This window comes from Scyliorhinus canicula, chromosome 14 (assembly GCF_902713615.1).
Source record: "Scyliorhinus canicula chromosome 14, sScyCan1.1, whole genome shotgun sequence".
In the NCBI taxonomy this organism is placed as follows: Eukaryota; Metazoa; Chordata; class Chondrichthyes; order Carcharhiniformes; family Scyliorhinidae; genus Scyliorhinus; species Scyliorhinus canicula.
The window spans coordinates 23,439,273-23,464,252 of record NC_052159.1 but is presented as its reverse complement, the minus strand read 5'-3'; the positions used below and the strand labels follow the sequence as shown (position 1 = coordinate 23,464,252).

At 46.5% G+C, this 24,980-nt stretch overlaps 1 protein-coding gene across 1 annotated transcript in view; it reads left to right on the top strand.

The window, feature by feature from the left end:
- Nucleotides 1–24,980, top strand: part of LOC119977067 (gamma-aminobutyric acid receptor subunit gamma-3) — an 825,027-nt gene that overhangs the window by 34,987 nt on the left and 765,060 nt on the right. The window lies entirely within an intron of this gene.

Here is a 24,980-nt window from a genome sequence, read left to right as displayed (position 1 = left end):
TGAACATGGCTGTTCTGTTCGCATACATTTTGCTCTCCCACAGAAGGGTGGTGGGGGCAGAGAAACGAAATGTTAGACGGAGGTTATTCCACACCTCGGCATCCACCTGCCACAGGACACCTGTGTGTCCCGGTGGCCTGGTTGCGCTGCTGACACACGGCCACCCTAACCCCTGGTCACTTTCTGCGTCCAACGGGCAGTTAACAACACGTCCTCCTCTCCCGGGCATCAGTGTCCTGTGGCCATAAGCCACAGGGCAACCAGCGGGCGTGTCCTCGTGACCGTCCTGCAATGGCAGGGTGGCTGACATGTTGCATGTGGGGGTAGACAAGCCCATCCACTGCACTCACTCCCCCACACCCCCCGCCCCCACTACTCGTGCTCCCCCCCTCCCACTTGTCCCTCTCCCTCTCCCACCCACCCCCTCTCCCTCTCCCTCTCCCCCCTCCCACTTGTCCCTCTCCCTCTCCCTCCCCCTCTCCCCCCCTCCCACTTGTCCCTCTCCCTCCCCTCTCCCTCGCCCCCTCTCCCTCTCCCCCCTCCCACTTGTCCCTCTCCCTCTCCCTCTCCCTCCCCGTCTCCCTTGTCCCTCTCACTCGTCCCTCTCCCTCTCCCTCCCCCTCTCCCTCGTCCCTCTCCTCCCCGCTCCCTTGTCCCTCTCCCTCGTCCCTCTCCCTCTCCCTCCTCCTCTCCCTCGTCCCTCGTCCCTCTCCCTCTCCCTCCCCCTCTCCCCATCCCTCTCCCTCTTCCTCCCCCTCTCCCTCGCCCCTCTCCCTCGCCCCTCTCCCTCGTCCCTCTCCCACTCCCTCCCCCCTCCCCCCCCCCCCCCCCCCACTGGCCGCAGTGTTGTCGGGGATGCCTTCCCAGTTTATGGAGACGGTCCGCTAACCTGCTAACTCCTCGTCAGCCAGCACGACTGGCTGGCGACTTTTATGCAGGTGTGATTGGCGACGTTGTGACATGGCGTCACGACGTCGGGACTTCGGCCCATTCGGGCCGGAGAATAGCGAGGGTGCTGGAGAGTCGCCATTGTGGCTCCATCGGGCGATTCTCCGTGGATTTCCGCGGGCATGCCGACCATGGACATTTAGCCGGTAGGGAGAATAGCGGGAGCACGTCGGACCGGCGCGCGGGAAATAACGGCGCGGCCCGCTATTCTCCACCCATCGTGGTTGCGGAGAATCACGCCCACGCTCTTTATCTTTTTCCCTGATCTGTATCTCCCTTTGTCTTTCTTTTTGTTCTGCTAGGGCTATTCTTTCTTTTCTCCTTTCTTCTCTCTCCTTTTCTTTTTCCACTCTCACTCTTTTTCCTCTCTATCTTTTCCTCTTTCTTTTTCGCTCTCTCTCTTTCTTTTTCCTTTCTTTCATATTCAAGCTGCTTTAATTCTTTCTCATGTTCCATTTGTTTAATTTGCAACTGAATTTTTGCCTTTTTCAATGAGTCAAACTGTATCTCAGGCAACTTTATATACTTAGCCACCACCATAATTACCTCACCTTTTCGTATTTTGTCAGGTAATGTTAACTGCAATGTTTTTGCCAAATCTAACAGTCTGCTTTTAGTCTCTGTCCGTATGGTACTGCGTGTGACCGTCTCCACCCCCAAAAACATCAGAGCCTCTGAAAGAGCCATTGTCCACAACACACTCCCAATTTAAACTAGGATACCGCACCTGAAAAGCAACCACAATATGCTCACCCCTCACTGTCTTTAAGTTCACTAAGCCAATCCAATAGATAGACTTTTATCCCGGACGATCCCCCAATTTGTTATGGACCAGGGTTTAGAGAACCCCAAAGTGTATCATGGAGTTCACCTGGCCCACAACTTTTTTTTTTTTAAATTTAGATTACCCAATTATTTTTTCCAATTAAGGGGCAAGTTAGCGTGGCCAATCCACCTACACTGCACATTTTTGGGTTGTGGGGGCGAAACCCACGCAGACACGGGGAGAATGTGCAAACTCCACACGGACAGTAACCCAGAGCCGGGATCGAACCTGGGACCTCGGCGCCATGAGGCGGTTGTGCTAACCACTAGGCCACCGTGCTGCCCCGGCCCACAACTTTTAATAGATTGTGGTATGGGGAGCACACTGCCCACTCTACAGGTGTGGTACAACAGAAATGGAAAAGTATTTTTAATGCAAAACAATGTTTATTCTATGAACTCAAGTTAACCTTTTTAAAACATACAGTGAATATCTTGGCAGGCATCAATTCAAATATAACCCCCCAAAGAATACAACACTAAGTAATCCTTAAGCTGTACTTTTAACATCCATAAGACTTTAAAAAAAACCTTTAAACAGAAGCACATCAGGTTAAAGTCACTACTGAGAGCAGTTATTAGTTTTAAATGACCAAAGGATCGATTTAAAGTCTTCAGATTACAGGGAGACAGACTCATACACCTTCTGGCTGTGACTGCAGCTATCCAGCTCTGTAAACGAAACTAAAACACACCCTACAGCAAACAGCCTAAAATGAAAGTAAAAAGCTGACAAACAACCCAGCTCCACCCACTCTCTGACATCACTGCAGTAATAAACACACATTTCTTAAAGGTACGTTCACTACAGATATTTATATACACACCCATTTGTAAACACCCATTTTTTAAAGGTACTCTCACATGACAGGCACATCCCCTTCTTCTTACATCTAGACATGTGCTCACCACACTCAGTTACATATGTACACCACTTCCTCATCACCAGGTTACATACAGTTCACAAGTTGGATGCGGGGCGGCGGGGGTTGGGGGGGGCGGTTGGCTGGCGGGGCCGTTGGGGGCGGGGGGGGGGGGGGGGGGGGGGGGGTTGCTTACATTTCCGAGTTCCCGATCTGGAATTGAGACTGATGTCAAGATCATGACCTAACCGGGAAAATTCAACCCCAATGTCTCCTGCAATTTCTTGACCTGTAAAAGTTCTCGTCTGGGAGATGCCACTTGAACGCAATTCTAAAATACCCAATAATGGATTAACCTTTCCATTGTTTTCTTAAAACAGCAAACACCGTAATGTGTTTGTGTTTTCAGTGAGGGGTTAGATTTGAAAGTAACTACACTTATATTCTTTGGAAGAGAATTACAGCATAACTTACAGTTGAATTTGCAGTTTTGGAGACTAATTTTATAACTACATTATTGGATAACATTTATTGTATAACATTGATCTTTATTCCATGTTCTCAGTAATTGCTGTAGTGAAGTTGACGATGACAGCTTTATTACTGTTGCTGTGTCTCCAACTTGGCTCAGGTGTCTGTGTCTTAATTTTATCTGTGTTTTTGTGATCTGTCTCCAATACTATATAAGACTCGTGCAGATAAACTCAAAGCTTCCAGTCAGTCATGTAGGTTAAGGCATTATATCCTTTTTATTAACAAGAGTAGAATTTTGTAGGTGCTGCCTTACTCAAGGCACTGGGAACAATTCCTGTGCCCAATGGTCGGCTGTGCATCTCATTCTATCGTCCAGTGAGTTGCTGACACCTACTCCGTTTCCCCAGACAGCCAACGGTGAAGTGGAGTTAAAGTTTGGGCTGTTTGTTACTGGCAGAAGTCCTCATATAGTCTTGGCAGGGTAGAGGTTGACCAAACAGAGGCAACAACTGTCTTCAGGAGCATCCCCAGCTCTTCCAAAGTATTTCAAAGGGCTGTCACTTCCTAAAACCCAGCTCATCTTTCCCGGAATTTGATCTTTGAATCTTAGGGCGGCACGGTAGCACAGTGGTTACCACTGTTGTTTCACAGCGCCAGGGTCCCAGGTTCAAATCCCAGCTAGGGTCACTGTCTGTGCCGAGTCTGCACGTGCTCCCTGCGTTTGCGTAGGATTCCTTCGCGTGCTCCAGTTTCCTCTCACAAGTCCTGAAAGACATGCTTGTTAGTTGAATCAGACAGTATGAATTCTCCCTCTGTGTACCCGAACAGGCGATGGAGTGTATCAGCTAGGGGCTTTTCACAGTAACTGCATTGCAGTGTTAATGTAAGCCTACTTATGACAATGAAGATTATTCTTATTTTTGAATCCCTCTGAGCAAGTTTCTGCCCCGTCACAGTACCGAACCAGATATTATCAAAGACACAAATTACATCCCATGTGACTATTTCTTATCTACATGCTACTCCTTGGCAACTTCATCTGAAAGCACTCTCTGGGGTAAATTTTCCATTCCAGGCAGCACAGTGGCACAGTGTTTATCACTGCTGCTCCCGGTACTGAGGTCCCAGGTTCAATCCAGCCCTGGGTCACTGTCCGTGTGGAGTTTGCACATTCTCCCCACGTTTGCCTGGGTTTCGCCCCCACAACCCAAAAGATGTGCAGGCTAGGTGGTTTGAACATGCTAAACTGCACCTTCATTGGAAAAAATGAATTGGGTACTCTAAATTTATTTTTAAAAATTCCATTCCTCCCTGCCCTTGGACTGAAAATTCCTACCTGAGGTTAACTGACCTTTAATAATAATAATAAACTTTTATTGTCACAAGTACGAAGTTACTGTGAAAAGCCCCTAGTTGCCACATTCCGGCACCTGTTCGGGTAAGCTGGTACCCACATATACACCGACAATGCCCTGCTTTCTCTCCTCGCTGAACTCCTTCACTGTTTTAAAAGTACCAATTAGCTTCCCTGACATCCAGTACTGGATGAGCGTAAATCTCGTCCAGCCAAATATTGGAACGATCGAAGCCCACTGGGCAGGATTCTCGGCTTGCTGACGCCGATTTCGTAATCGCCAATCGGTGGAGAATTCGTTTTTATGACCAAATCGAGGGTGGTGTCTGTTTTTGGATCCTCCGCCCCCTCCAAAATGGCCTCACCGAGGAATACCCACACGCCATTTGGATGGCCTCAGGATATCACCTGAAGGCCCTCCCCCATTGCTCCGCCCCCGATGGGTCGAGTTCCCAATTATGCGGTTGACTCAAGGTCTCAGAGGTTGGTAATCCGGCGTGGCGGCTACGGACTGTGTCCAGCGACGCCACAATCGGGGAGGGTGGGGGGACTGGTGGGGGGTGTTCAGGGGATCCTATCTGGTCTGCGCGCGGCTAGCGGCATGTGTACGGCGGGACTGCTGCAGGTCTTCGGTGTGCGCATGCGTGGCCACGGGCCTGGAAATTTGCCGGCCATTTGTTTCATGAAGGCCGTGCTTTGAACATGGCGTCGCTACGAGCCACTCACCAGTCGGAGGGTCAGTGCTGGGATATCACCGATTTTTTTGTTGTAAAGCTAGACTCTTCCTCCAGCCATAACCTTAAAATCAGAGAATCCAGCCTGCAATAGCCAAAGTCGTAGTGTTTACAAAAGACATAGAGCTATATATTTGAACCAAAGCTAGTTTATTTTACACTACTTGAAATGGTTCACACACTCTACTGAGTAACAGCTAACAAAATAATAGCATTGAATCTATGTTACAGTAATTAACTATCTCTCACAATATAACCTACGCTCCATCTCCACTTCACACTATCCTTCTTCAACAGCTTCTCTCACAGCTTCTCCCAGAATGCTTAGAGACACAGGGCACAATTCTCCCAAAGGAAGACAAACAGCTGATGCCCCTCCTCGCCCCCTATTCTACCCCTCCCCCCGGGGGCTAGGAGCGGCGGCGCGTGAATATTGTGCGCCGGACCTTGATGCTTGCGTCAAAGCGGTGCGCCAGGAATGACGTGGCCGGCGGCGCCTAAGTGATGTCACCCGCGCATGCGCGGTTGCCGTCTTCCCCTCCGCTGGCCCGCAAGACATGGCAGCTTGATCTTGCGGGGCGGCGGAGGGAAAAGAGTGCGTCTTTTAGAGACGCCGGCCCGATGATCGGTGGGCACCGATTGCGGGCCAGACATCTCCTGAGCACGCCCGTGGTGCTCGATCCTCCCTCCGCCCCCCCACAGGCCCCACACACAGCAGTCGCGCGTTGTTCACGCCGGCAGCAACCAGGTGTGGTTGGCGCTGGCGTGAACCGGTCGGGTTCGGCAGGCCGCTCGGCCCATCCGGGCCGGAGAATCGCCGGTCATCGTGGGAAACGGCGACCAGCGATTCTCCAAACGGCCTGTCGCAAAATGCGACACACCATTTTGGGGGGGGGGGGGTTGGGAGAATCACGGGGGGTGCAGAGAATCGCGCCCACAGCCTTTTATAAGACTACTCAGTGATGCCATCTAGTGTTGATATACATGGACATCGTTTTGTTAACCCTTTACTCTCCTTTAGATTATACATATTATTACATCCCCCTTTTTCTTTAGACATTTGTTCAGTACAAACAGGAAAATATAAATAACATCATCACATGATACATTGATATGTATGCCAAAAGTTAACAAGTGAGTCAAAATTTGTCAAACAGTTCCTTTGTGTTTCTTTACAAATTCAGTCGGTCAGGTTTCTTTCTGATTCTGGATGATCTCCTCAATCCAGTCAATTGATTTGTAGATTTGTCCAGCGGCTTCTGGAAGTCCTCTTGTTGCTCACCTGGTGATGTAGTTGTATGTAATAAATTATCATCAAACTGACGGGCAGCACGGTAGCATTGTGGATAGCACAAACGCTTCACAGCTCCAGGATCCCAGGTTCGATTCCCGGTTTGGGTCACTGTCTGTGTGGAGTCTGCACATTCTCCCCGTGTGTGCGTGGGTTTCCTCCGGGTGCTCCGGTTTCCTCCCACAGTCCAAAGATGTGCAGGTTAGGTGGATTGGCCATGATAAATTGCCCTTAGTGTCCAAAATTGCCCTTAGTGTTGGGTGGGGTTACTGGGTTATGAGGATAGGGTTGAGGTGTTGACCTCGGGTAGGGTGCTCTTTCCAAGAGCCGGTGCAGACTCGATGGGCCGAGTGGCCTCCTTCTGCACTGTAAATTCTATGATAATTTATGAAGACATGGAAATAACGTACGAGAAGATTTGACTTTCAGAAGAGCACGTCGATTTCTTCTAAGAACAGAACCATCAGTCGCTTTAACAATGTACGAGCGAGGTGCTGCTTGGCGTATGACCTTAGCTAGATCAGACCATCTCCAGTGAAAATCTGAATTCTCATTAGATCATCTGGATTAAGTGGTTCCAATGATTTTGCATGTTCATTGTAGTATTTCTCCTGAAGGTGCTTTTGATGTTACATTTTCTCTATGACTTGCTGAAGATCAGGATCAGCTAGTTGTAAACATGGAAGAGTTATACGCAACCAATCTTTTCATTAACAACTGGGCAGGAGATAAACCAGTTGAGAGGGGAGTAGCCCTATAATTCAATAAATCCAAGAACATATCTGAGTCAGAGTCAAGTGCTTTCCTGAAAAGTTGTTTCACAATTGGACAGCCTTTTTCAACCTTGCCATTAGATTGCGGATAAAGAGGACTAGGCGTGATATGAGTGAAATTATAGTTACAAGCAAATTCTGTCCAATCATTACTATCAAAGCAAGGTCCATTGTCTCTCATGACTCAGCAAAGTATCCCATGATGAGCAAATATTTCTTTATTCGCTTTGATCACAGATTTGGAAGTAGAATCAGACAATTTAATTACTTCCGGGTAGTTTGAAAAATAGTCAATGATCAAAACATAATCATGAAAATGAAAAAGATCAATACCAACTTTTGACCACAGAGTCTTCTCGAGATTGTGAGTTGTGAGTTTCTCTTTACTCTGTGTCGATTGATTTCGCTGGCATGTCTCAGATTCTAGTACAAAATTGGCTGTCCGTATTTATTCCAGGCCAATATACTAACTGCCTCGCTCGGCGTTTACACTTTTCTATTCCTAAGTGTCCTTCATGAACCTTCTGGAGAATCATGTGCCTTAGTGTTGTAGGTATAACAAGACGATCGAGACAAAGTAGAAATCATTCTACATCAGTGAGATCAGATTGAATATTTCTGAAGTTCAAACAGGTGCTTTCGGCCAAACATTTTTCACATGGTTGATTACTCGTAGTGACATTACATCTTTTTCTGTCTCCGCTCTGATGAGTTTGAGTTTTTCATCAGAGACAGGAAGAGTTTCAGCTGGAAGTTCCGCTTGAGCTTCCATTAATTGAACTATCTCAGCTTGCTGTTCATCTGTTTCTGTAGCACGAGATAATACGTCAGCAATGATAAGATCTTTACCTGGAGTGTAGACCAGTTGAAAGTTGTGTCTTCTCAGTTTCATGATTATTCGTTGCAGCCTTGGAGTCATATCATTCAAATCTTTCATTATGACATGAACTAATGGTCGGTGATCTGTTTCAACCATGAACATCAGAAGTCCATATACGTAGTCACGGAGTTTCTGTATTCCCATAAGCAAGCCCAAACACTCTTTCTTGATCTGAACATACCGTCGCTCTGTGGTAGTCATAGATCTGGATGCATATGCAATGGGTCTCCAAAAAGCATCATCATTCTTTTGAAGGAGGTCTGCCCAATCCCATTTTGACTCACGTCCGTGGAAATCTTTGTTTCTCTCCCAGGGTCAAAGAAGGAAAGGACAGGTACCATAGTCAATGCCAACTTGAGATCTAACCATTCTTTTTTTGGGCTCTGCAGTCCATGAGAAGAATGTGTTCTTCTTAATGAGGTTACGCAAGGCAGATGTTTGTGAAGCAAGGTTGGGGATGAATTTTCCAAAGAAATTCAGGACACCAAGGAATCTCAGAACTGCTTTTTTGTCTTCTGGGATTGACATCTTCTGGATGGCAGCAATCTTGTCATTATCTGGTTGCACACCATGCTCCGAGATTTGGTCACCCAGAAATTTTAACATTGAGATACCAAAGTTGCACTTAGCCCGATTGAGCTGCAATCCGTATTTGTGTATTCCCTGTAACCTTGCAGGAGTTTTTCATTGTGTTCTTCACGAGTAGATGACGTAAGCATCATTATAATGTCATCAACATACACACAAACTCCATCTAAACCTTCTGTCATCTGTTCCATGGCACGATGAAATATCTCTGATGCTGGGATTATGCTAAATGGCATTCTGTTAAAACAGTAACGACCAAATGGTGTGTTGAATGTGCACAATTTTTTGCTTGTGTCGTCCAGTTGCATTTGTCAAAAACCTCTGGGAGCATCTAGTTTAGAGAATATCTTGGTATTGGCCATCTCACTCTATTATTTCTTCACATTTCGGTATTGGATAGTGTTCACGTCTAATGTTCATATTCAGATTCTTCGGATCAATACAAATCCTGAGGTCACAATTGGGTTTTTAACGCACACTATCGAGCTAACCCAATCTGTGGGTTCTGTGATCTTGGAAATTATTCCAAGGTGCTGCATGCGTCCCAGTTCTTGCTTGAGACGGTCACGTAACGGAGCAGGAATTCACCTGTGTACTCGTCACAGCAGTCTACATCCCACCCCAGGCGGAAGTGAAGAAAGCACTTGACGAACTACATTCCACCATCAACAACCAAGAAACAAATCATCCTGAAGCCCTGACAATCGTGGCTGGAGACTTCAACCAGGCCAACCTCAGGAAGGTCCTACTGAAACTCCATCAACATTGAGCTTTGACAAAGTGTCATCGCGACTTGAAAAATGAGCTCTTTTCTCACCCTACAGACGCTGCCCGACCTGCTGAGATTTTCCAGCATTTTATCTTTGGTTCCATCAACATACCTCCTGCCCCACCAGAAGTGCAAATACCTTGGACCACTGCTACATGAGCATCAAAGGTGCCTACCGCTCCATTCCACGACCACAAATTGGTTGGAAAACTGACCACAAGTCAGTACTCCTACTTCGAGCTTACAAACAGCAACTCAAGCGTGCTGAACCAGTCAAGAAAACCGTGCAGTGCTGGTCCGAGGCATCAGAGAACACTCTCCGCGGTTGCTTGGAGACTGTGGACTGGTCCATATTCAAGGCCGCGGCAGCTAACCTGGACGAGTACACAACCACCGTCACAGACTTCATTAGTAAGTGTTTCGAGGCCTGTGTACCAAATAACACAATACGGGTGTTCCCCAATCGGAAATCCTGGCTCAATCAAAAGGTCTACTGCCTGTTAAAGTTCCATATGGAGGCGTTCAAGTCTGACGACCCCGACCTATATAAGAAATCCAGGTACGAAAGCCATCAGGGACGCCAAAAACAATACCGGATCAAACTAGAGTCCCATGCCAACGACACAAACCCATGACATCTATGGCAGGGCTTACTTGAGATCAGGGGCTTCAAAGCAAGACCAGGCAGAATCTCTGGGGATGGAGCACCTTCCCCGATGAACTGAACAAGTTCTATACCCACTTTGAACAGTCAGCCAATACATCAGTGCCACTTGCCCCAACAGCCTTGGACACAAGAGCTGCCTTCTTGTAAATAAATCCACGGAAAACGACGGGCCCCGACGGGGTCCCTGGGCGAGCACTCAGAGCCTGCACTGACCAGCCGGTGAGTGTATTCGCAGATATCTTCAACACCTCACTCCTCCGCTCCGAGGTCCCTACCTACTACAAGAAGACCACCATAATACCAGTATCAAAGTAGAACAAGATAGCGTGCCTCAACGGCTACCGACCAGTGGTCCTGACATCTGTTATCATGAAATGCTTCGAGCGGCTAGTCATGAGACGGACCAACGCCAGCCTCCCAGACAGTCTCGATCCATTACAGTTCGCCTGCCACGGCAACCGATCCACAGCAGATGCTATCTCTCTGGACCTACAATAAACTCTGGAACATCTCGACAACAAGGACACCTACGTCAGACTGCTGTTCACCCCCCTCCCACCCCTGTCTACATCAATGGCTCCGAAGTGGAGATGTTCGATAGTTTTAAGTTCCTGGGGGTTACCATCATCAACAGTCTGTCCTGGTCCACTCATGTTGATGCAACAGTCAAGAAAGTCCAACAACGTCGCTACTTCCTACGGAAGCTAAAGAAATTCGGCATGTCTGCATCGACTCTCACAAACCTCCACAGATGTGCGATAGAGAGCATCCTATCCGGCTGCATCACAACCTGGTATGGCAGCTGCTCGGCCCAAGATTGCAAGAAACTGCAGAGTGTGGTGAACTCATCCCAATGCATCACACAAGCTTGCCACCCCCACATTGATTCTGTATACACTTCCCGCTGCCTCAGGAAGACAGACAGCATTATCAGAGACCCCTCACACTCAGGCTTTTCCCTCTTCCAGACCCTTCCATCAGGCAGAAGGTACAGAGGTCTGAAGACCTGCACATTCAGACATAGAAACAGCTTCTTCCCCACAGCTACTAGACTCCTCAACGACTCTCCCTTGGGCTGATCTGTTCCCTGTAAGAAGACTATTACACGACGCCCGATGCTCGTGTTTGGCTCTTTTTCCGCACTGCAACCAATCACTGTTTGTTGATGTACCATTATCAATGTACTCTGTCGATTATTCTTCTGTCCAGAATCATAGAATCATAGAATGTACAGTACAGAAGGAGGCCTTTCGGCCCATCAAGTCTGCACCGGCCCTTACAAAGAGCACCCTACTGAAGCTCACGAATCTACCCTATCCCCTTAACCCAGTAACCCCCACTTATCATTTTTTGGACACTAAGGGCAATTTAGCATGGGCAATCCACCTAACCCATACATCTTCGGACTGTGGGAGGAAACCAGAGCATCCAGAGAAAACCCACGCAGACTCGGGGAGAATATGCAGACTCCGCACACACAGTGACCTAGCCAGGAATCGAACCTGGGACGCTGGAGCTGTGAAGCAACTGTGCTAACCACTATGTTACTGTGCTGCCCGTTGTATGTACTGTGTACATTTCCTTGGCCACTGAAAAATACTTTTCACTGTACTTCGGTACATGTGACAATAAATATCAATCAATCATTCAAACTTCTTGGACGGTGTACCACCGGTTTAGCATTCGCTTTTAGTTGAATTTTGTGTTGGAAAGGAAGAGTACCCATACCTTCAAGTACCTGAGGAAATTTAGTGAGGATGCTTTCAATATCTCCCTGCAAAGGTGGAAGAGGTTTGCTTATGCTGTAGATTTGTGTCACAAGGTGTAAGTCTTGACAGGCTTGTGCACCTAATAGTGAAGATTGTTTGGCTTCAACAATCTTGAACTGCAAGGATATCACAGCGCTGTTGATTGTCACTAAGAGATACCATGACAAAGAAGTAATCATGTTGCCATTGTCGTCACGTAACTGGCAGTCAGTTTTCTGAATCTTAGGACTATGACAAAGTTGTGATAACTCAAGAGTATTGATTGAATTTGCAGATGCTCCAGTGTCCAGTTTGAACACAATCTTGGAACCATTGACTTGTAATGGAGTGTTCCATTCAGATTCCGTGTTAATTGATTGTATGGGATGCAGTATCTGTGGATAGGAAGTGTTCTTTACAGTTGTCTGGGAATTCACCACAATTCCAACAAAGAAAGAATCTTCAAGACAATAAGCATCCATATTAACATTAGGGTTATCCCTTTTGGAGGTGTCTGCACTTGTATTAACACTCTGAACATTCATATATTTGTTCATTAAATTTGAAGTTTTAAAATGTGTCCCTTTTAATATAGTTCTGCATTGAATAGCAAAGTGATTCATTTTGCCACATTTAGAGCAAATGTTTACATGTGCTGGGCATTTTTTAGGTGGGTATATTTTGGGTGGGCATGTCCACAACATCCACAAGTCATGATGTTGCTTTCATCATGCGCAAAATGGTCTTCATTCAAATTGTATAGTTTGTTGAAGTGCGCATGTGCAGATCGACTATGCACATGCGCAATACGGCTGCCGTCCGAAACACAAATTTTCTCAACTGCGCCACAGATCCAATGCAGTCGGCTCTGAGGTGCATTTTCGCGCCCTTTTCCTGAATCAGTATATCTGAATACTGATTTTTGGATATTTCATTCGCTCTACGCATTTCAATTGCATCTTCCAATTTTAATTCTTTTTGCCTTACTAAACGTTCTCTGAGTTCTCATCTTTGATGCCAAAAACAATTTGATCCCTGATCATTCAGTCTGACAAAATTGAGAAATTACAGGTTTGTGACTTTTATCTTAAATCAGAAACAAAGCAATCTACGGATTCTCCATCTTTCTGCACTCTTGTTTTAAAGACAAACCGTTCGTACGTTTAATTAATTTGAGTATTGCAATGAAGATCAAATTTTTTAATAACTATATCAAATTTCTTTTTATCATCTTCCGTGGAGAGTTGGATATAGTTCAATAGCCTGTGGTCCAGCCATTGTTAAAAACAACATGAGTTTTTTGTTATCACTAGCATTATCTAATACTGAGGCAGAGAGGTATTGTTGAAATTGCTGCTTAAATATTTTCTAATTTACATCAGTTTTACCAGAAGTCCGGAACAGTTTCAGAGTTTCTTCATGAGGTCTGGATTTGTCTGTGTGAATTGATGTAACAAGTCTGGAAGCAGTCTTGCTGTCAAAGTCTGAGCACGTGCTGGTTTTCTTTCTTCTTAAATTCTATTTAATTTTAGCTAAATTACTTCAGTAATTTCCTGGTACAATGTTATGTTCCTTGTATTGTTCTCCAAGATAGCCAAAGTCATAGTGATTACAAAGAACATAGAGCAATATGTTTAAACCAAAGCTAGTTTACACTGCTTGAAATGGTTTGATCACTCTACTGAGTAACAGCTAACAAAATAATAGCATTGAATCTATCTTACATAGTTAATTGTCTCTCACTAATACAACCTACACTCTAACTGAACCTCACACTATCCTGCTTCATCAGCTTCTCCTTCAGCTTCTCCCAGAATGCTTAGAGACACAGCCTTTGAGAAAGCTACTCAGCGATGCCATCTAGTGTTGATATACATGAACATCATCTTGTTAACCCTTTACTCTCCTTAGATTATACATATCATTGTATCAGGGCAGCACGGTAGCATGGTGGTTAGCATAACTGCTTCACAGCTCCAGGGTCCCAGGTTCGGTTCCCGGCTGGGTCACTGTCTGTGCGGAGTCTGCACGTCCTCCCCGTGTGTGCGTGGGTTTCCTCCGGGTGCTCCGGTTTCCCCCCACAGTCCAAAGATGTGCGGGTTAGGTGGATTGGCCATGCTAAATTGCCCGTAGTGTCCTAAAAAAAAGTAAGGTTAGGGGGGGGGGGTTGTTGGGTTACGGGTATAGGGTGGATACATGGGTTTGAGTAGGGTGATCATTGCTCGGCACAACATCGAGGGCTGAAGGGCCTGTTCTGTGCTGTACTGTTCTATTACACAGCACAGTGTCTTTGGAGCCCATCACAAACTTGTTTCCTGGCCGCAGACTCCACTCTGCTCCCTGCCAAATGTCTGAGACCGAACCAGACTGTTCACAATTGCGGTTTTACTTTTGACCACAGGACGAGCTTCCAACCACATTACCGCACCATCACCAAGATTGCCTATTTCCATATCCATAATGTTACAATCTCTGTTAGGAAACCATAAGCCAATGACTAAATTTACCAAACAACCCCCAAATGAAGAAATGATCAAAAGATTACATTTTTTGCAACCTTTACTTCAACACAACTCAGAGCAAACACAAATGAAACGTGAATTAACAGGCAAATGTGGAGCGATTCTCCGAAATGGAGACAGAGTGTTTGCGGCGTACGAAGGCGTGAAACGGGTGTGGGCACTACCGATTCTGGCATGGTGCTGGAGTGGTTCACGCTGCTCCAGCGCCTGTTCCCGGCACAAAATGGGCACCGCGCCAACCCGTGCATGCGCAGTTGGGCCGCGCCAACCCGCGAATGTGCGGGGGACTTCCTCAGCGCGCCGGCCCCGACGCAACATGGTGTGGGGGTTCAGGGGCCAGCAGCGTAATAAAATAGGGCCGGGGCTGGAGAGGCTGGCCCACCGATCGGTGGGCCCCGATCGCCGGCCAGACCCCATCGGAGGCCCCCCCGGTGAAGGAGCGCTTTTCCCCGCCCCACAGGCCGCCCCCGACCCTATGCACAGAGTTCCCGCCGGCTGCAAGTAGGTGTGAACGGCGCCGGCAGGACTCTGCCGTTTCTGTGCGACCCTCGGCCCATTAAGGTCAGAGAATCGGCAGCCTGGCCGCGGACAGCGGCCCGTAACCGGCGCCGCGCCAAAGGCGCCAGCGCAAATGTTGCCGATTCTCTGCTCCTCGGAGAATCGCTTACCAGCGTCGGACCGGCGCCGCGGGAAAAAATGACGCGAACGGCGATTCTCCCATACGGCGCGGAATGGGAGAATCGTGCCCATGATACTTCAAATAAAAAAGGTAAATTTCACTTTAAATAGCCGATACAACAGTTGTGTCTTAGACTGCCACAAGCATTCCCCTTCAGCTTTTATGGCATTGCATAGCTACACAGTTTCATTGGCCACTCCTGGGAAACCATCCAGCTCTTGAGCATCCCAGATCTACTCACCCAGCTTTCCAGGTTTTAGACATTTTTTAGACTTGTCCCATTTTCTACTAAACAGAAAAAAAGGAATCTTTTCCTGAGAGCGACTTGCTTCTACTACCCACAAGAATTTGGTGTGTCCCTCTTTCTGTTTTCTCATTGTGTCTGTATCAGGTCCTAACCTCACAGGGAGATTTACCTGTTCTGTCGGGGACGGTTTAAACGAGATTGGCAGGGGGTGAGGGAGCTACGAATCGAGGGAACCAAATCTCGCAAAAGGAAGTAGAAAAGAAGAAATTAAAATAGAAGGCAGATGAAGCACGGGTAAGCATCAATTAGGATCAGAATGGAGAATAATGTTTTAAAAAAGCTGAATGAAAGACCCTCTACCTGAATGTACAGCATTCACAAAAAGGTTGATGATTTGAATGGACAAATTGAGGTCAATGGGTATGGTTTAATTGCCATTATGCAAACTTGGCTACAGGGTGACCAAGGTTGGGAACTAAATATCCAAAGATATTCGGCATTTAGGAGGAGTAGGAGAAAAGAAAAAGGAGCCGGGGTAGCATTCTTAAGAAGGGACAAAATCAATACATTCGTCAGAGAGGATGTTAGGATCGAAATGTAGAATCAGTTTGGGTGGAGCTAAGAAGCAGCTAAGGGCAGCAAAAATTGGCGGGAGTTGTTAATAGGCCACCAAATTGTAGTGGTAATGTTGGGTGCAGCATGAGTCAGGAAATTAACGTAATGTGGGTAATACAATAATAATGAGCAAATTCAATTTACACAGAGACTGGGTTAACGATTACAACACGAATACCCTGGAGGAGTAAGTCCTGTGGAGTGTGCAAGACGGTTTTCTGGGGCGGAACGTTGAGGAGCCAACTAGTGATTAGACTGTTTTGGATTTATATATTTTGTATTCAGAAAGAGTCAATTAATAACTTTGCCGGGCGGCACAGTGGCGCAGTGGTTAGCACTGCTGCATAATGGCACTGAGGACCCCTGTTCGATCCTGCCCCCGGGTCACTGTCCACGAGGAGTTTGCACATTCTCCCTGTGTCTGCATGGGTTTCACTCCTCCAACCCAAAGATGTACAGGGTCGGTGGATTGGCCATGCTAAATTGCCTGTTAATTAGAAAAAAAATGAATTGGGTATTTTAAATTATTAGAAAAAACAATTAATACATTTGCTGTCAAGGAGCCTTTGAGAAACAGTGAGCACAATATGATGGAATTTAACATTTACTTTGATTGTGCGACATTTAATTCTGAAAATAGGGTCTTAATTCTGAAGAAAGGAAATGATGAAGGTATGAGGGGTAATTTGTCGATGGTAGGTTGGGAAAGTACACTAAAATATTTGACTGTGGACAGGCAATGGCAAGGATTTAAATAAATACTCCGCGGTTCACAACAAACGTACATTCCTCGAAGACGCAAACTCATAAAGCAAAAGGTAAATCAACCAATGTTCATGAAAGGAGTTCAAGATTGCACTAGATCAAAGGAAATGGCTCATAAGGGTGCCAGAAAAAGTCAGGATTGGGACCAATTTACAAGGCAGCCAAGGAAGACAAAGACGCTTATTAAGAAAGGCAAAAAGAAAATATGAATGCCAATTAATGAGGAACATAAAGGTGGACTGTAAAAGATTCTCGAGGTAAAATGTGGGCCTGTTACAGGTGGGAACAGGAGACTCTGTAGTAGAGGACAGGGAAGTGGTGGAGAAACTACACTGTAACTTTGCAGCTGTCTTCACAGAAGATGTAGAAAATCTCCCAGAAATACTAGGTGACCAAGGGACTAATGAAACTAAGGAATTAAAATATATTAGTATTAGTAAAGAAATAGTACTCAGTAGTATTCAAGGTTGATAAATCTTCTGAATCAGATGAATTTCATTCCAGAGTGTTGGAGGAGGTAAAAAGAGAAAATGCCAGAAAAACCCAGCAGGCCTTGCAGCATCTGTGGAGAAAGAAACAGAGTTAGCATTTAATATAGACTTGAAATGTTAATTATAGTATCCCTACAGTGCAGAAGGAGGCCATTCGGACCATTGAGTCTGCACCAACCCTCCAAAAGAGCAGCCTACATAGGCCAAATTCACCCCGCTCTATCCCCATAACCCCACTTCATTGGCTACTAAGGGACAATTTAGCATGGCCAATCCACCTAACCTGCACATCTTTGGATTGTGAGAGGAACTCAGAGCACTCGGAGGAAAGCCCACGCAGACAGGAGGAGATAGTACAAATTCTGCACAGTCACCCAAGCCTGGAATTGAACCAGTGTTTGTGGCACTGTGAGGCTACAGTGCTGATCACGGTGCCACCCTCTCTCATCAGAGATGCTGCCAGGCCTGCATCGTTTTTCTAGAATTTTCTGTTTTAATTTCAGGTTTCCTGCTTCTGCAGTAGTTTAGTGTTGAAGGAAAGTGGCTAGAGAGATGTTTGATGCATTGACAGTTATATTTCAAAATCCTAGGGCAATACGGTGGCCTAGTGGTTAGCACAACCGCCTCACGGCGCTGAGGTCCCAGGTTCGATCCCGGCTCTGGGTCACTGGCCGTGTGGAGTTTGCATATTCTCCCCGTGTCTGCGTGGGTTTCGCCCCCACAACCCAACAATGTGCAGAGTAGGTGGATTGGCCACGCTAAATTGCCCCTTAATTGGAAAAAATAATCGGGTAATCTAAATTTATTTAAAAAAAATTTCAAAATCCTACATTCTGGAAAGGTTTCCTTACCCAGGCACCCTTTGGAGAGACGGGATCAGTATTCCCTGGAGTGTCAAAGAATGAGGGGGTGACCTAATTGAACCTCACAAAATTCTTACAGGATGCGACAGAGCAAATAGAGATAAGGGGTGAGATCTTCCGCTATTCATGCCGGCAGGACCTTCCGGTCCGGCTGATGGTGCACTCCTACTGCAGATTTCCTGGCAGTGGAGGGTGGATTCAATGGAAAATACTTTTGACAGTAGTGTGACCAGAAGGTCCCACCGCCGGGCAACAGCATGTCCTCCCACTGTCGAGAAACACTTCACGAGGAGGTCAGAGAACCTTGCCTGTGGTGTTTCCCCCTGGTTGGTGTGTCTAAAACCAGGGGACACAGTCTCAAGATAAAGGGTAGGCAATTTAGGACTGACGTGAGGAGGAATTTCTTCACTCAGATGGGGAGTGAAATTTTGGAATTCTCTACACTAGAGGGCTGTGGAAGATCAATCATTGAGCATATTCAAGACAGAGATTGATAAGCCTCTAGAGACCAAATTACATCAAGGAATAGGGGGATAGTGCGGGAACATGTTTTTGAGGTAGATGATCAGACGTGAATGAATGGTGGAGGCAGTTCGATGGGCTGAATGGCGTACACGTGTTCCGACAGTCCTCTGACCAAAAGAAGATGCGACCCATAATACCACGACCTCCACAACAGGCAGGGAAAAGAGGCAGGCGCCAATCCATCTCAGCTGGAACGCGGATTCTGTCTGGGGGTTGTTGGCAGCAATCTGATCCATATCTGTCATCCAGCCAATTTAGCCCAATCTGATTTTCACCAGCAAAGCCCACCGAGGTGACACCCTATTCCAATCCACCCTATACCAGTAAGTAACCCAACAGCCCCCCCCCCCCCATTAACCTTAAAAAAAAAATTTTAAAAAAAAATTTTTTTTTTTTTTTTTTTTTTTAATGACTTGGTGGGCCGCAGAAATACCTTTGGCGGGCCGCATGTGGCCCGTGGGCCGTAGTTTGCCCACCCCTGCCCTATTCCATAATCTCCATTTGTGCCCCATTTGTCCGGTTCTCTCCATTTTAAACAGAAAGCAAACTCTGGCCAGCGTCCTGCTTCTTTGTCTCCCCACTTCAAACAGCGGCCGTCCCTTTTCTGTGACCTGTACCGGTGTTAAAACTGTCACTTGCAGTTCAAATTTCAGCCTCTCTGTCTCTCCACATCTCTCCGAACTGAAGTGTTTAAAGGTGGCCTTTTTTAAAACTTCAAATGAAAGATGTTTTTCAAAACACAACTGTCTTGTAAAGTTTGACAGCTGGAACTTGCCATTCACCAGCTTGTTGAGCCGTGTCTGTGATTAATCGATTTAAATCTTCCATGGTTCCAGGATTCCTGTCACTGTGCCTCAGTCTTCATCTCTCACCAGTGCTTTGGACAAGTGAGTGCCTATTTCAAAGACAATGGAGTCAGAAATTGATAATAAACTTAATTAGTGTCACAAGTAGGCTTACATTAACACTGTAATGAAGTTACTGTGAAAATCCCCTGGTCGCCACACTCTGGCACCTGTTCGGGTACAGAGGGAGAATTCAGAATGTCCAATTCACCCAACAAGCATGTCTTTCAGGACTTGTGGGAGGAAACTGGAGGACCTGGAGGAAACCCACACAGCCTCAGGGAGAATGTGCAGACTCCGCAGAAGCAGTGACCCAAGTGGGAATCGAACCAAGGTCCCTGACGCTGTGAAGCAGCAGTGCTAGCCACTGTACTACCATGCCACCCATTCCCGCAATAACCATCACCTTATCCCAAACCCTCCCCCTAAACCCCCCCCCCCCCCCCCCCCCCCCACCATCCCCCCAAGCTGAACTGAATTCCAGTTCAGTCAATAGAATGCAAAATAATTGCTTCATCCTTAGGGGCAGCACGGTAGCATTGTGGACAGCACAATCGCTTCACAGCTCCAGGGTCCCAGGTTCGATTCCGGCTTGGGTCACTGTCTGTGTAGAGTCTGCACATCCTCCCCGTGTGTGCGTGGGTTTCCTCCGGGTGCTCCGGTTTCCTCCCACAGTCCAAAGATGTGCAGGTTAGGTGGATTGGCCATGATAAATTACCCTTAGTGTCCAAAATTGCCCTTAGTGTTGGGTGGGGTGACTGGGTTATGGGGATAGGGTGGAGGTGTTAACCTTGGGTAGGGTGCTCTTTCCAGGAGCTGGTGCAGACTCGATGGGCCGAATGGCCTCCTTCTGCACTGTAAATTCTATGATTCTATGATTCCTTTGATTGACCCAAGAAAGAGAGAAAGATGAAAGCATTTATCATAGAACTTACAGTGCAGAAGGAGGCCATTCAACCCATCAGGTCTGTACTGGCCCTTGGAAAGAGCACCCCACCTAAGCCCAAGACTCCACTTTATCCCCGCAACCCACCAACCCTACCTTTTTGGACACTAAGTGGCAATTTCGCGTGGCCTGCACATCTTTGGACTGTGGGAGGAAACCGGAACACCCGGAGGAAACCCACGCAGACACTGGGAGAAAGTGAAAACTCCACAGTCACCCGAGGTCGGAATTGAACCCGGGTCCATGGAACTGTGAGGCAGCAGTGCTAACCACTTTGCAACCATGCCGACTATTTGTCCTCATTTATAGCCTAACTCACACCGCAGCAGCGGAATTAGTTTGGAATACAGCCAATGTTTTCTTGTGGGCAAGCACAGCGGCCAATGTGTGCACAGCACAACCAACAGGGCCAGAGGTTCGCAGCCGCCATTATCCCTCTGTACCTTCTCTATGTGCAATGAAGGCACAAATAAGCTTATCTCTGAAGGGTATATGGTCTACATTTCCATGAACCCCAAAAAATGTAAATGCAGGCAGAAAATCTGGAAGTGGTCGACCTCGATCTTAACAAACTGCAAATCTATTTGCCGAGTGGTGCATGCACCTGCAACAATTTTAACAGAGGTTTAATTGAACTAATTTCTTAATTACACAGCTGGAAGGGGGTGTAATTGAATTTAAAAATACTTCACCTAATGCCTTCTTCTTTGAAGTAACATAATCAGAATAAGTGTAAAGAACAGCCTTGTATTAGAAATATTAATTAGGCTTGGATTGAGCGAGATACGTTCAGATAGTTTGCTGGCATAATTTATTCATTTCTCAAGAAACATATGCCCAGGTATTTCAGAAAGAGCATCATTAGAAGGGAACGAGCTGACAATTTTCCATATCTGCTCCAGGTTTCCTCCGTTCTTCATGATCCTTTTGAACCAAAAGACCCATTTTCCCTTCCCAATAAACAAAATTCCTGCAAAGATTCCTTGTGTTTCATAAGGCTCTGCCTTTGGTACACAATTAGATTAAGCTATGCCTTTATGTTTTACTTTATGTATTTTTAAAAATTCTCTTGATCTATTTCCTCTCTGACTGCCCTCATGGTGCTGACACATGCTATCAGGAGAAAGCAGTTTACTTAGTCAGCACCTCACCCGCCATCTTAAACATTCAAATCTGATGCATAATGGCAGCATAACCATCGACAAAATGCACTGCAGCAAATCACCAAGGCACTTCGAGCCCATCTCCCCTAGATCTGCAACATCTACTGCCTCGGCAGAAGAGGGCAGAATAGAAATAGAAATAGAGAAATACAGCACTGAACAGGCCCTTCGGCCCACGATGTTGTGCCGAACTTTTGTCCTAGGTTAATCATAGAATTTTGGACACTAAGGGCAATTTATCATGGCCAATCCATCCAACCTGCACATCTTTGGACTGTGGGAGGAAACCGGAGTACCCGGAGGAAACCCACACACACACGGGGAGAATGTGCAGACTCCGCACAGACAGTGACCCAAGTCGAAATCGAACTTGGGACCCTGGAGCTACCGTGCTGCCCTTAAGAAGAAATTAATCTACACTCCATTATTCTACCCTAATCCATGTACCTATCCAATAGCCGCTTGAAGGTCCATAACGTTTCCGACTCAACTACTTCCACAGGCAGTGCATTTCATGCCCCCACTACTCTCTGAGTAAAGAACCTACCTCTGACATCCCCCCTATATCTTCCACCATTTACCTTAAATTTATGTCCCCTTGTACTGGTTTGTTCCACCCGGGGAAAAAGTCTCTGACTGTCTACTTTATTTATTCCCCTGATCATCTTATCAACCTCTATCAAGTCGCCCCTCATCCTTCTCCGTTCTAATGAGAAAAGGCCTAGCACCCTCAACCTTTCCTCGTAAGACTTACTCTCCATTCCAGGCAACATCCTGGTAAATCTCCTTTGCACCTTTTCCAAAGCTTCCACATCCTTCCTAAAATGAGGTGACCAGAACTGCACACAGTACTCCAAATGTGGCCTGACCAAGGTTTTGTACAGCTGCATCATCACCTCATGGCTCTTAAATTAAATCCCTCTGCTAATGAACGCTAGCACACCATAGGCCTTCTTCACAGCTCTATCCACTTGAGTGGCAACTTTCAAAGATCTATGAACATAGACCCCAAGATCTCTCTGCTCCTCTACATTGCCAAGTACCCTACCGTTAACCCTGTATTCCGCATTCATATTTGTCTTTCCAAAATGGACAACCTCACACTTGTCAGGGTTAAACTCCATCTGCCATTTCTCATCCCAGCTCTGCATCCTATCTATGTCTCTTTGAAGCCGACAACAGCCCTCCTCATCTCCACCAATCTTCGTATCATCTGCAAATTTACTGACCCACCCTTCAACTCCCTCATCCAAGTCGTTAATGAAAATCACAAACAGCAGAGGACCCAGAACTGATCCCTGTGGTACGCCACTGGTAACTGGGCTCCAGGCTGAATATTTGCCATCCACCACCACTCTCTGTCTTCTATCGGTTAGCCAGTTCGTTATCCAACTGGCCAGATTTCCCACTATCCCATGCCTCCTTACTTTCTGCATAAGCCTACCATGGGGAACCTTATCAAATGCCTTACTAAAATCCATGTACACTACATCCACTGCTTTACCTTCATCCACATGCTTGGTCACCTCCTCAAAGAAGTCAATAAGACTTGTAAGGCAAGACCTACGCAAGACCTACCCGTCACAAATCCGTGCTGACTATCCCTAATCAAGCAGTGTCTTTCCAGATGCTCAGAAATCCTATCCCTCAGTACCCTTTCCATTACTTTGCCTGCCACCGAAGTAAGACTAACTGGCCTGTAATTCCCAGGGTTATCCCTATTCCCTTTTTTGAACAGGGGCACGACATTCACCACTCTCCAATCCTCTGGTACCACCCCTGTTGACAGCGAGGATGAAAAGATCATTGCCAACGGCTCTGCAATTTCATTTCTTGCTTCCCATAGAATCCTTGGATATATCCCGTCAGGCCCGGGGGACTTGTCTATCCTCAAGTTTTTCAAAACGCCTAACACATCTTCCTTCCTAACAAGTATCTCCTCGCGCTTACCAGTCTGTTTCACACTGTCCTCTCCAACAATATGGCCCCACTCGTTTGTAAATACTGAAGAAAAGTACTTGTTCAAGACCTCTCCTATCTCTTCAGACTCAATACACAATCTCCCGCTACTGTCCTTGATCGGACCTACCCTCGCTCTAGTCATTCTCATATTTCTCATATATGTGTAAAAGGACTTGGGGTTTTCCTTGATCCTACCCGCCAAAGATTTTCATGCCCTCTCTTAGCTCTCCTAATCCCTTTCTTCAGTTCCCTCCTGGCTGTCTTGTATTCCTCCAGCGCCCTGTCTGAATCTTGTTTCCTCAGCCTTACATAAGTCTCCTTCTTCCTCTTAACAAGGCATTTAACCTCTCTTGTCAACCATGGTTCCCTCACTCGACCATCTCTTCCCCGCCTGACAGGGACATACATATCAAAAACACGCAGTACCTGTTCCTTGAACAAGTGCCACATTTCACTTGTGTCCTTCCCTGACAGCCTATGTCCCCAACTTATGCACTTCAATTCTTTTCTGACAGCATTGTATTTACCCTTCCCCCAATTGTAAACCTTGCCCTGTTGCACGCACCTATCCCTCTCCATTACTAAAGTGAAAGTCACAGAATTGTGGTCACTACCTCCAAAATGCTCCCCCACTAACAAACCTATCACCTGCCCTGGTTCATTACCAAGTACCAAATCCAATATGGCCTCCCCTCTAGTCGGACAATCTACATACTGTGTTAGAAAAGCTTCCTGGACACACTGCACAAACACTACCCCATCCAAACTATTTGATCTAAAGAGTTTCCACTCAATGTTTGGGAAGTTGAAGTCACCCATGACTACTACCCTGTGACTTCTGCACCTTTCCAAAATCTGTTTCCCAATCTGTTCCTCCACATCTCTGCTGCTATTGGGGGGCCTATAGAAAACTCCCAACTAGGTGACTGCTCCTTTCCTATTTCTGACTTCAACCCATATTACCTCAGTAGGCAGATCCCCCTCGAACTGCCTTTCTGCAGCTGTTATACTATCTCTAATTAACAATGCCATCCCCCCCCCCCACCTCTTTTACCATCCTCCCTAATCTTGTTGAAACATCTATAACCAGGGACCTCCAACAACCATTTCTGCCCCTCTTCTACCCAAGTTTCCGTGATGGCCACCACATCGTAGTCCCAAGTACCGATCCATGCCTTAAGTTCACCCACCTTATTCCTCATGCTTCTTGCATTGAAGTATACACACTTCAACCCATCTGCTTGCCTGCAAGTACTCCCCCTTGTCAGTGTTACCTTCCCCACTGCATCACTACGTGCTTTGGCGTCCTGAATATCGTCTGAATACACACCACCTTCAGGTTCACCTCCAAGTCACACACCACCCTGACTTGGAAGTATAATCACCGTTCTTTCACTGTCCATAGAATCCCGACAGTGCAGAAGGAGGCCATTCGGCCAATCA